This window comes from Tamandua tetradactyla, chromosome 17 (genome assembly GCF_023851605.1).
Source record: "Tamandua tetradactyla isolate mTamTet1 chromosome 17, mTamTet1.pri, whole genome shotgun sequence".
Lineage (NCBI taxonomy): Eukaryota > Metazoa > Chordata > Mammalia > Pilosa > Myrmecophagidae > Tamandua > Tamandua tetradactyla.
The window spans coordinates 64,245,290-64,255,095 of record NC_135343.1 but is presented as its reverse complement, the minus strand read 5'-3'; the positions used below and the strand labels follow the sequence as shown (position 1 = coordinate 64,255,095).

General features: G+C 40.3%; 1 pseudogene across 1 annotated transcript; it reads left to right on the top strand.

Annotated features, from left to right (window-relative positions):
• Positions 1-3,923: 3,923 nt before the first annotated feature.
• LOC143661191 (immunoglobulin kappa variable 3-11 pseudogene) lies at positions 3,924-4,592 on the top strand (annotated as a pseudogene). Its single transcript, XR_013164434.1, has 2 exons — positions 3,924-4,011; positions 4,195-4,592. The product of XR_013164434.1 is annotated as an immunoglobulin kappa variable 3-11 pseudogene (transcript).
• Positions 4,593-9,806: the final 5,214 nt, after the last annotated feature.

The window sequence follows — 9,806 nt, the reverse complement described above, 5'->3', positions numbered from 1 at the left end:
TCCGGCAGCTAGCAAACTAAAACAACTACATTTAGGTTTTCTTTTCCTTTTTCTTTAATTTCTTATTTATTGTGTGATCTGTTATTTTCTGACTGCAGGTACCAGTAGGAACATCATGATGACCCAGTGTCCACTGTCCATGGCTAGGTCTCCAGGAGAGACTGTCAGCACCAGCGGAATGTCCAGTCAAAGCATTAGCAGCTACTTAGCCTGGTGCCAGCAGAAACCATGACAGCCTTCTAAAGAGTGCAACTATGGTGCTTCCAACTGGGCATTGTGGTCTCTGACCAATTCAGTGGCAGTGTGTTTGAGACAAATTACACTCTGACCATCAGCAGGTTCCAGGCTGATGATGTGGTAGATTATTACTGTCAGAAGGTGTCAGCTTTCCTCCCACAGTGCTTCAGACTCACATACAAACCTCGCCAGGACTGTAGGTCAGTGAGTCCTATGGCCTCAGCTGCTTCCTACACACACAGACATGATCTTGTTTGCTTCCTCCATCTGTCTGAGAAGTCACATCTTTCAGGGGATTCATTGAACTCACATGTTTTCACGGATAGATCAAATGACTGTGTATCTAAAGTTCTGTGTCCTACTTTCTGGGGGAGGGTTCAGTGTTTTTTACATCCAGATGGATTGATTCTTTCTTGCATGTGCCTCCCCCCACAACTCATTCCTCATTTGTATTGCTTCTGTAAATCCCTCTCTGCTTTGTATAGATCCCTCTGGGCCCTGGCCAGCTACTAGGGCTTTACAAATGGGCCCTTTCCCTTGCATTGTGACATGAGTAGTGACTGGCAGGGAAATGGCAGAACAATCATGTCACAGACTTGCTCTTCAAATTTTCATTGCTATGGTTCTCAGGTGATAATTTTAGCCATTATAATTCATTGATATTACTAATTTGTGGATTAAGAAATAAATGACCTTAGGAAAGATTGAAATAGTTATTTCCAAAGATTTTACAGAAATACTTTGTATGCAATATATCAATTTTACATTTTTTTACTTAACTTTTATAAGGTAATTGTACTACTAACTTAGTTTTAAGAAGGGACATTTTGATGAACACAGTCTCTGGTCTCCATGTCTGTTTCTACTGGTGAGAAGGTCACCATCATCTGAGTCCAGTCAGAGTCTTTTCTACACCTCCAACAAGAAGAACTACTGAGCCTGGGACCAGCAAACCACAGACACCCCCTAAACTTTCATTTCCTGCATGTGCACATGGTTGTATGGAATTCTCCATGATTAAGTGGCCATGGGTCAGAGAGCAACAAGGTTCACTCTCAGCATCAGCAGGCTCTGGGCTGAAGACATGGTGGATGCTTCTCCTCAGTAACATTAGAGTTGTCTTCTCACAGCCCTTCAGCCACAAGCACAACGCTTTCTAGATCTCACCTCATACCCCTTCCCACACAGGCCTGGATCATCACACCTGGTCAATTTTCCTGAAGGATGTGCATCTTGACAATTAAGGGGCTCAGTGTCTCTTGGATCCCCTATAATGGGAGGGCACCTGAAAAATCCTGTGAAGACCTCAGTATCACTTTTCTGTTGTGGATGAAATAAATTACCAAAAACCTCAGAGCTTCAACATTACAAACTGATAATTAGCCCAAGATGGATCTCACTGGCCCAAAACCACCATGCCAGCATGCCACATTCCTTCTGGAGGCTCAAGGGGAGCATCTGTTTCCTTGCCCTTTACAGATACTGCAGTCCTAACCCTCCTGGAGGGTCTGGAGGCCCTCTTTTTCCATCTACAGTTAGAGAAACATTGCATCTCCCATAGTCAGACCCCTCTCCCTTTGTCACATCTTCCTCTAATCACTGTCCTGAGAGGTTCTTTGTTTTAACTGGCTCATAGGATTAGATTGGATCTATCCAGATAATTTCCCTGATTCAAGATCTATAGCCATAAGCACATCTTCAAAGTTCCTTAACATTCATATATAATTCTTCACCATGACTTAGTGTCACATTTTGTAAATGATTATTGAAACTGGAGCCATGTTGACCTCAGGTAATGTTTGAACCTTTCCACTCACCTGCCTCAATCGTCATCTCTGAGGGATGACCCATGAAGTGTACCTGGATGTACCCTGCCCCACTTCTATTAACTGTATTAACAGTTTTACTTCAAAAGGTAAATCTCAGAGAAGCAGAATAGGTGAGTCTGCAGAAATATCATTTGTTTATTGACAATCTTTCCCACATAAATGAAAATTTTAAGAGGTCAGGTGTTATATTTTACTTTTTCATAACCTAATGTTCTCAGCCAAGAAAGGTTCATATTGTCATTTGAATATTTCTATAAATATATATATATGTATATATATATTTTTTTTTTTGGAAGGAATAAATGAAGAACCTGCTCTCAGAGCAGGGAGGTGGAGCTATGTTACCTACTGCCACTAGGTGGGTCTGTGGATCACTTCATTTGTGATATGAGAAACTGGTGGAACTAAAGGGCAGTGCCAACGGTAACTTGCAAGTATCTGGTCACTCATTTAAAAAAAAAATTATTTATTAATTTAAAAAAATTAACAACAAACAAACAAAAATATTAACATATGTTCTAGTTTGCTAGCTGCCGGAATGCAACACACCAGAGATAGATTGGCTTTTAATAAAAGAGGATTTATTTTGTAGTTCTTCAGAGGAAAGGCAGCTAACTTTCCACTGAGGTTCTTTCTTACATGGAAGGCACAGGATGGATTCTGCTGGTCTTCTCTCCAGGCCCCTGGGTTCCAACAACTTTCTCTGGGGTGACTTCTTTCTGCATCTCCAAAGGCCTGGGCTGAGCTGCAAGTGCTGAGATGAGGAATGCCGAGCTGCTTAGGCTGTGCTACGTTGCACTCTCTCATTTAAGCACCAGCCAATTAAGTCAAACGTCACTCATTGCAGCAGACATGCCTCCTAGCTGACTGCAGATGTAATTAGCAACAGATGAAGTTCATGTACCGTTGGCCTATGTCCAGACCAATAAGACTAGGTATGCTCACCTGGCCAAGTTGACAACTGAATCCAATTAACACAACATATCATTCCACTCTACATATACAATCAGCAATTCTCAATATCATCACATAGTTGCATATTCATCATTTCTTAGAACATTTGCATCGATTTAGAAAAAGAAAAAGACAACAGAAAAAGAAATAAAATGATAACAGAGAAAAAAGATTATACATACCATACCCCTTACCCCTCCCTTTCACTGATTGCTAGCATTTCAAACTAAATTTATTTTAACATTTTTCCCCCTATTATTTATTTTTATTCCACATGTTCTACTCATCTGTTGACATGGTAGGTAAAAGGAGCATCAGACACAAGGTTTTCACAATCACAGAGTGACATTGAGGTCACTCATTTTTAAAGACATTATTTAGGATTGGAGTAATATCATTGGTGTGGTTTTGGAGACATGGAGGTGACTTCGAGATGTGAAAAAAGAACTTAAAATGTATTTAAAGTTCAGAATAGGCTGAGATGGATGCATAGTTTGTGAACTATATCCTCATTATATCAAATAATATGAACATATTACACATCATTCCTCTCACCATAATTTTAAAATTCAACAAAGTTCAGAAATTTTATATTCACTGACACCTACTCTGTTAAAAAATTAAATATACAAGATTGTTGCAAGTAGTTTGAAGGATAAGGTTGATAATGAAATATATAAATTTCATAATTTTGTTAAACTTTATTGAAAAATATAGTTTTCAGTTGATTTCTGGGATGTTTACAAGACTAGACTCACACTTCCTGTGCTGTTATTTTGTCCCCTTCCTTCCATTACCTGTCTTCACAGCTCACTGCACAGCACATTTCCCTTTATACCCTGTGCTGATTTGCATAGACTCCTGGGGACTCAGCTGCTGCTCAGACTCTATTAATGGGGATTCCCTGGAGATGGGGCCTGAGTCCACCAGACGGTGAGCAAGATGCTGTCACAGTCCCGACTCCTCATCCTCCTGGGGCTCTGGGTCTCAGGTGAGAGCTTCAGAAGAGCAATGTCTTTATAATGTTGGGGAGATGGTTTTCCCATGCAGAGGGTACAGACTATTCCATTTCAAGCAGATCTGATTATATATGATACATGAGGAAAATGACATTTGGATGTATATTTTATATACTTGTGATTGATTGTGTGATCTTGTTCTTTTCTGCCTGCAGGTGCCAGTGGGGACATCATGATGACCCAGTCTCCAGCCTCTGTGGCTGTGACTCCAGGAGAGACCATCACCATGAGCTGCAAGGCCAGCCAGGGTGTTAGCAACTACTTAAACTGGTACCAGCAGAAACCCGGACAGGCTCCCAAACTGCTCATCTACTATGCATCCAACCGGGCATCTGGGGTCCCCGACCGATTCAGTGGCAGTGGGTCTGGGACAGATTTCTCTCTCAGAATCAGTGGAGCCCAGGCTGAAGATGTGGCCACTTATTACTGTCAGCATAGTTACAACTATCCTCCCACAGTGCTTCAGCCTCGAACACAAACCTCCTCTCCCAGCTGTGGGGCACTGAGTCCTGCAGCAGCAGCTGCTCCCCCTCCTCCCGCCTCTTCATATTGAAACTTTCTGCCTAGCAGATATTCTTCCTGTTTAACATTTTCCTGCAGTGGGTTTTGTCTTTCCCTCAAGCCTTCTTTGTTCTTGTGACTGAGGTAAGTATACTCTACTTCCTTTCATTGCCCATTTCCTTCCCTGTTTCTCTATCAGTTATTCTCATTCCTTCAATGGCAATTCTGTTCTTCTTTAACTGTCACTCTTTTCCCATGATCTGTGATTGACTAAAATCATGGCTTTTACATCTGCTATAAGTGGAATATCTTCAAAAATATTTAATTAAAACACTTATTTCAGCTGTATAAACAGAAAAACTTCAAGCGACACAGTATTATTTCTGCACTCCTTTCTGACACACACAGGTTTAGAACATTCAGTTTCAGTAACTATCTGAGAAAGCCAGAGCAGTGTAAACCAAAGACACTTACACAACCATTCCTTGTTAAAATTGATTTTAAAGAATCCAAGGCTTTAAACATATTTATTGATTGTTAATCTGTGTCAGATGCAAAGACCACTCCTTTTATTCTAGTTGTTGAAGAAGAAAATAAACTCACACATAAGTGTAATGTTTCCTATATCATTTTGCTGTGAAGAGAAATGAAGGTGGGGAGTAATGTTTTGCTGTAGTAAGAATGGGCAGCTATTTAAAAGAAGATGATGTATCAGCTATTTCCATGTCAGAAACCACCCCGAATCTCAGTGCTTAAAATGAGAAGCATTTTCAAAAATTGTCTTGTTGATTGGTTAGTTCTGTTGATATTGACATGGTTGACTCATCTTGGTTGGGTTTGCCCTGTATGTCCAGTTAGCTGCCAGGCACTGTTGGACCTCCTAGGCTTAGAAAGGCACAAACATGTTTCTTGTCTTTCATATGCCTGTTTTTGGGCATCATCTTGACTTTGGGTTGGCTTGGCCACATGTATCTCATTATCTGTCAAAATAATTCCAGCTGATTCTGATGACTCTTGGCAGGTTTACAAGAGAAAATGTAGAAGCTTAAAAGGTGAAGGTTAATTGAAGCCTAGATTCTATTCTCTTGACCAATGTAATTCATAGGACCAGATTGTATTAAAGGAGAATGTAAGTTGCACAAATTGTTTATGGGAGAGGCTGGAGAGTTATATTTCAAAAAACATGGATCCAGGGGGTGCAAAGTTGGTTCAGTGGTAGAATTCTTGCCTGCCATGTGGGAGACCAGTTTTGATTTCAAGTCCATGAACTTCCCCAAAAACAAACAAGAAAGCAAGCAAATGAACAAACAAAGAGAAAACCAAAAAGTCCCACAAATGATACTGTAATAATGGGATATTCACATGCCCATAAAGCATACAAAAAAAATGGATCCATGGAGTCACGAAATATTTGGGACATTATTGCAATTGATCAACCATAGAGGGCTGTGGAGAGTACACTAAGATGGTAAGATTTGTCCAACATCAGTGTTGTTGAGGAAATGAGAAGGAACTAATGCAGAGATGCTGTGTCAGTTGGACACAGAAAGAAAAACGATGCTGCAATAATTTGTAACTGTGATAGGTGGATAGGCATATGCTGCTTTAGAATTAATTTCATATTTCATTTTGAAACCGTGGGTCTATCTGAATAGAAAGTTGGCTTTGGAGGAAAAAACATATTTCTGAGCTGGTAAATATGTTTTTATCTGGAACACAGTAGAGCAGACCCCAGAGGCTCTGGGTTAGTGATAGCATCTCACATCTTCTCTGCTGACTGATGTTCTCCAAACCCCAGAAAAGGCTCCATTCATGAGGCTCAGATCATCAATATTGATGCAAGGTGCTGGCAGGGGGATATTCTTGCAAGAAAAAGGGGAGGAGGAAGAAACCACAGGGTTGTTTTAAAATATTATAAGTTCTCATTCATTTCTTAGGTTTTCACAATGAGAGAAGATAGTAGCTTTTGCTTTGGATTTTCTAAGAAAGCCAAAAAGGCTTAATTGCTTAATATACCAAGAGGGTGTATTAATATTTTAGTGCTGCTAGTATAGTTGCTAGTGACAGAAACATGTTTATGATGAAGCATTTATAGAAAGAGTACATTTGGAAATTGTCTTAATTCTAAATCATGAAGTCTAAATATTTAGACTCTAAATAAACTTTGATAGTTTCAAAATCTAAAGTGTCAGGAGAAAAGGATGTGTCTTCAGAATTTCCCACCTGTGTGGGCTCTGGGCTTTTACTGCCATGGACCTTGTGCAGATCTGGAGCCCAAAGCACATTTAATATGAGGTCCTTATTTAGATTGTCCTGTATTGTTGATTGTGGCTTGTGTAACAAGAAAAATGCTATACATTTTGAATATATATTTGTTTTTAAATAAATTATTGCAAATTACAATTTCAAAGTATATTATTGCATATTTCATCATCAAAAAGTCACATTTTCTGTGATGATATTTTTGGGATTAAGTATTCTATTCTTCCAGAATCCACTAAGGAATTTGCTTCTATAATCACTGATTACTTTGCACAGCTCCCTCTGGCACTGCCCAGCTGCACATAGATTTCCAGCTGGGCTCTGTGCCTTGGTGATGGGAAAAGAGCTGTGAATGGTAGGGCAGAGGAGACTGGTAATGGCACATCCCTTCCTCTTTCTGATGTTGCTGCTCTGGGACTCTGATAGAAGGCATAAAAGAACCTCAATCAAACAAGGTTTAAATCTTCAAGGATTAGGAAAAACTATTTTAGATGCACACAGAAATAGATGTAACTTCCAGATGATATTGAATGTAATGGGTCTCTGAGGCATATATAATCACAAGGAAACAATGTGTGAACCAGCTGCTTTTGTGTTTGTTGGCATAACCCATGCATTTGTGTTAATTGTTCATTCTGATTGCAGGTGCCTGAGGGGAACTTGTGAAGACTGAGTCTCCAGTCTCCCTGGCTGAGGGTCCTGGTCTGAGGGTCACCTTCAGCTGCAAATCCAGTCCTAGTATTTTATCTAGTCTCAGTCAGAAGAACTACTTAGCCTGGTACCAGCATGTGTTAGTTTGCAAGTTGCCAGAATGTGATCTATCAGTATTGAATGGCTTTTAAATAAGGGACTTTAATAAGTTACAATTTTACAGTTCTAGAACTATAAAAATGTCCAAACAAATGTCACCAAGGAAAGATACATTCATTTAAGGAATGCTGATGGGTCAGGAACAGCTCTGTCAGCTGTATGGTCACGTGGCAGCTGCTGGTCCTTTTGTCCTGGACTCTACTGCTTTCAGCCTCTATTCCTGTGGGACTCCTCACTTTGCTTCTCCAGAGCTGGCTTTCATCTCTTGGCTTCCTTCAGTTCTCTACATGTTCTGGCTCCTTTAACATCTCATGGTGACTTATTCTAGGCTCCATACATCTCCTAATGTCCATAGCTCTTGTCTCCAAGTGTCAGCATCCATGTCAGCTCTGGTCTGTATTGGCTCTGAGGCTTTGGTCATTTCTGACTCCCTCCAAAATGTTTCTGGTTTAAAAGGAATCCGGAAAAATAATCAAGATCTATCTAAAATGGATGGAGTCACGTCTCCATCTAATCAAAAGTTTGCATCCACAATTGGGTGTACAGCATCTGCATGGAGATAACCTAATCAAAAATTCCAACCTACAATATAGAATCAGGATTAATAGAAATGGCTTTTCCCACAAGACTGGATCAGGATTATAACATGTCTTTTCTGGTTTTCATAATACTTTCAAACTGGCACACAGCAAAAGCCAGGACAGTCCCCTAAATGCTCATCACCTCAGCATCCACAGGGCATCTGGCATCCCTGATAGGTCCTTGTCAGCCGTGCACAACAGACCTCCCTCTCAGCATCATGGGCTCCATTACTTCTCTTAGATTACTTCTAACAGATTACTTCTGTTAGAAGTATTATGACTTTCCTCCATTATGATAACTGTTGACTACAACCTCATCTTTTTTGCTGCTTGTCAGTTAGTCTCTTACAAAGTAGCTGCTTCTGGTTCACACAGCCCTAGACATACCTACCTCCCCTATCGTCCTGGGAGGTTGTCTTTTGATTTTTTTCAAGATGGTTTTCAGCATCCAGGGGACATTTCTGGGGTCTGGTCTCTTTAATCCCTTTTTGTGATGGTGACTGTAGGATAATGCAGTAAAAATCTCTGTTTTTTTCCTATTGCTCCTGTAACAACTCCCACAAACATTAGAAATGTCTCATTTACAGTTCTAAGATCATTACAGCAAAATGGATCTCATTCAGCTAAAATCCTGGTGTGGCAGTGTCCCCTTGTGCTAGCCTCAGGGGAGAATCTGTTTCTTGCCCTTTCCAGCTTGTAGAGACCTCCCAATTCCCTGGCTGGTGTGTCTCTTCATTGGTCATCACAGTGATCAACACTTCATCTCATGACCTTGCTTCTGTTGTCATGTGTTTCTCTGACCAGTCCTGAGAGAATCTTTCCTTTTAAGGGTTCATACGATTTCACAGGGGCACCCAGATAATCCAGGCTGATCTCCCATCTCAGCATCTGTGTACCTCATGATATTTTAAAAAGATCTTTTTGCAATATATGGTAACAGATTGCAATCTTGAGAATTCAGTTGAGAACATCTTTGGGGGTTACCACACTGACTTCCCAAGACTTTTGTGCTTTTTTATTTTGTCAGAAACATTGTCAGTACATTCTCTACAGATGGATTTAGTGACTGAGGCAAGCAAAGTCCATGCAGCCCTGACTTGTTAGAGGCCCGGTAAGATTTATGCTCTGTTGAACCAAAATTAAAGTTTACTATTTTAATTGTTTATAATCTGCTTCTCTTCCACTGTTCCCTGCCATTTTCTTCCACATTATAGGGTTTTAAAGATAGGATCCTGGCCATTTCAGGTTCAAAATACCCACCACTGACCCTGCACTGCCTCCGGACCTCTCCATCTGACCGTCTTTCCAGCCAGGACTTTCTGCTCATCAACTTCTGACTGTAGTTCTCTGTTGTCCTACCTCAGTTCCTGTGCTCAATTCTGCCTCTTTCTACTAAAAACAAAGAAAGAAAAACCAAAAAGATGGAAAGTCATTTTTTACATTCACACTCCTTCTTAAGACCTTTTTTTAATCCTCTAAACCTAAGTAGTGTTTTAGAGCTGTTATGTACCCCCAAAAAGGCCATGTTCTTTTAAACAATCCTGTGGGGATTGTTTATCTATTGTGGGTTGGGCATTTTGGTTAGGATATTTCATTTGAGATGTGACCCAGTC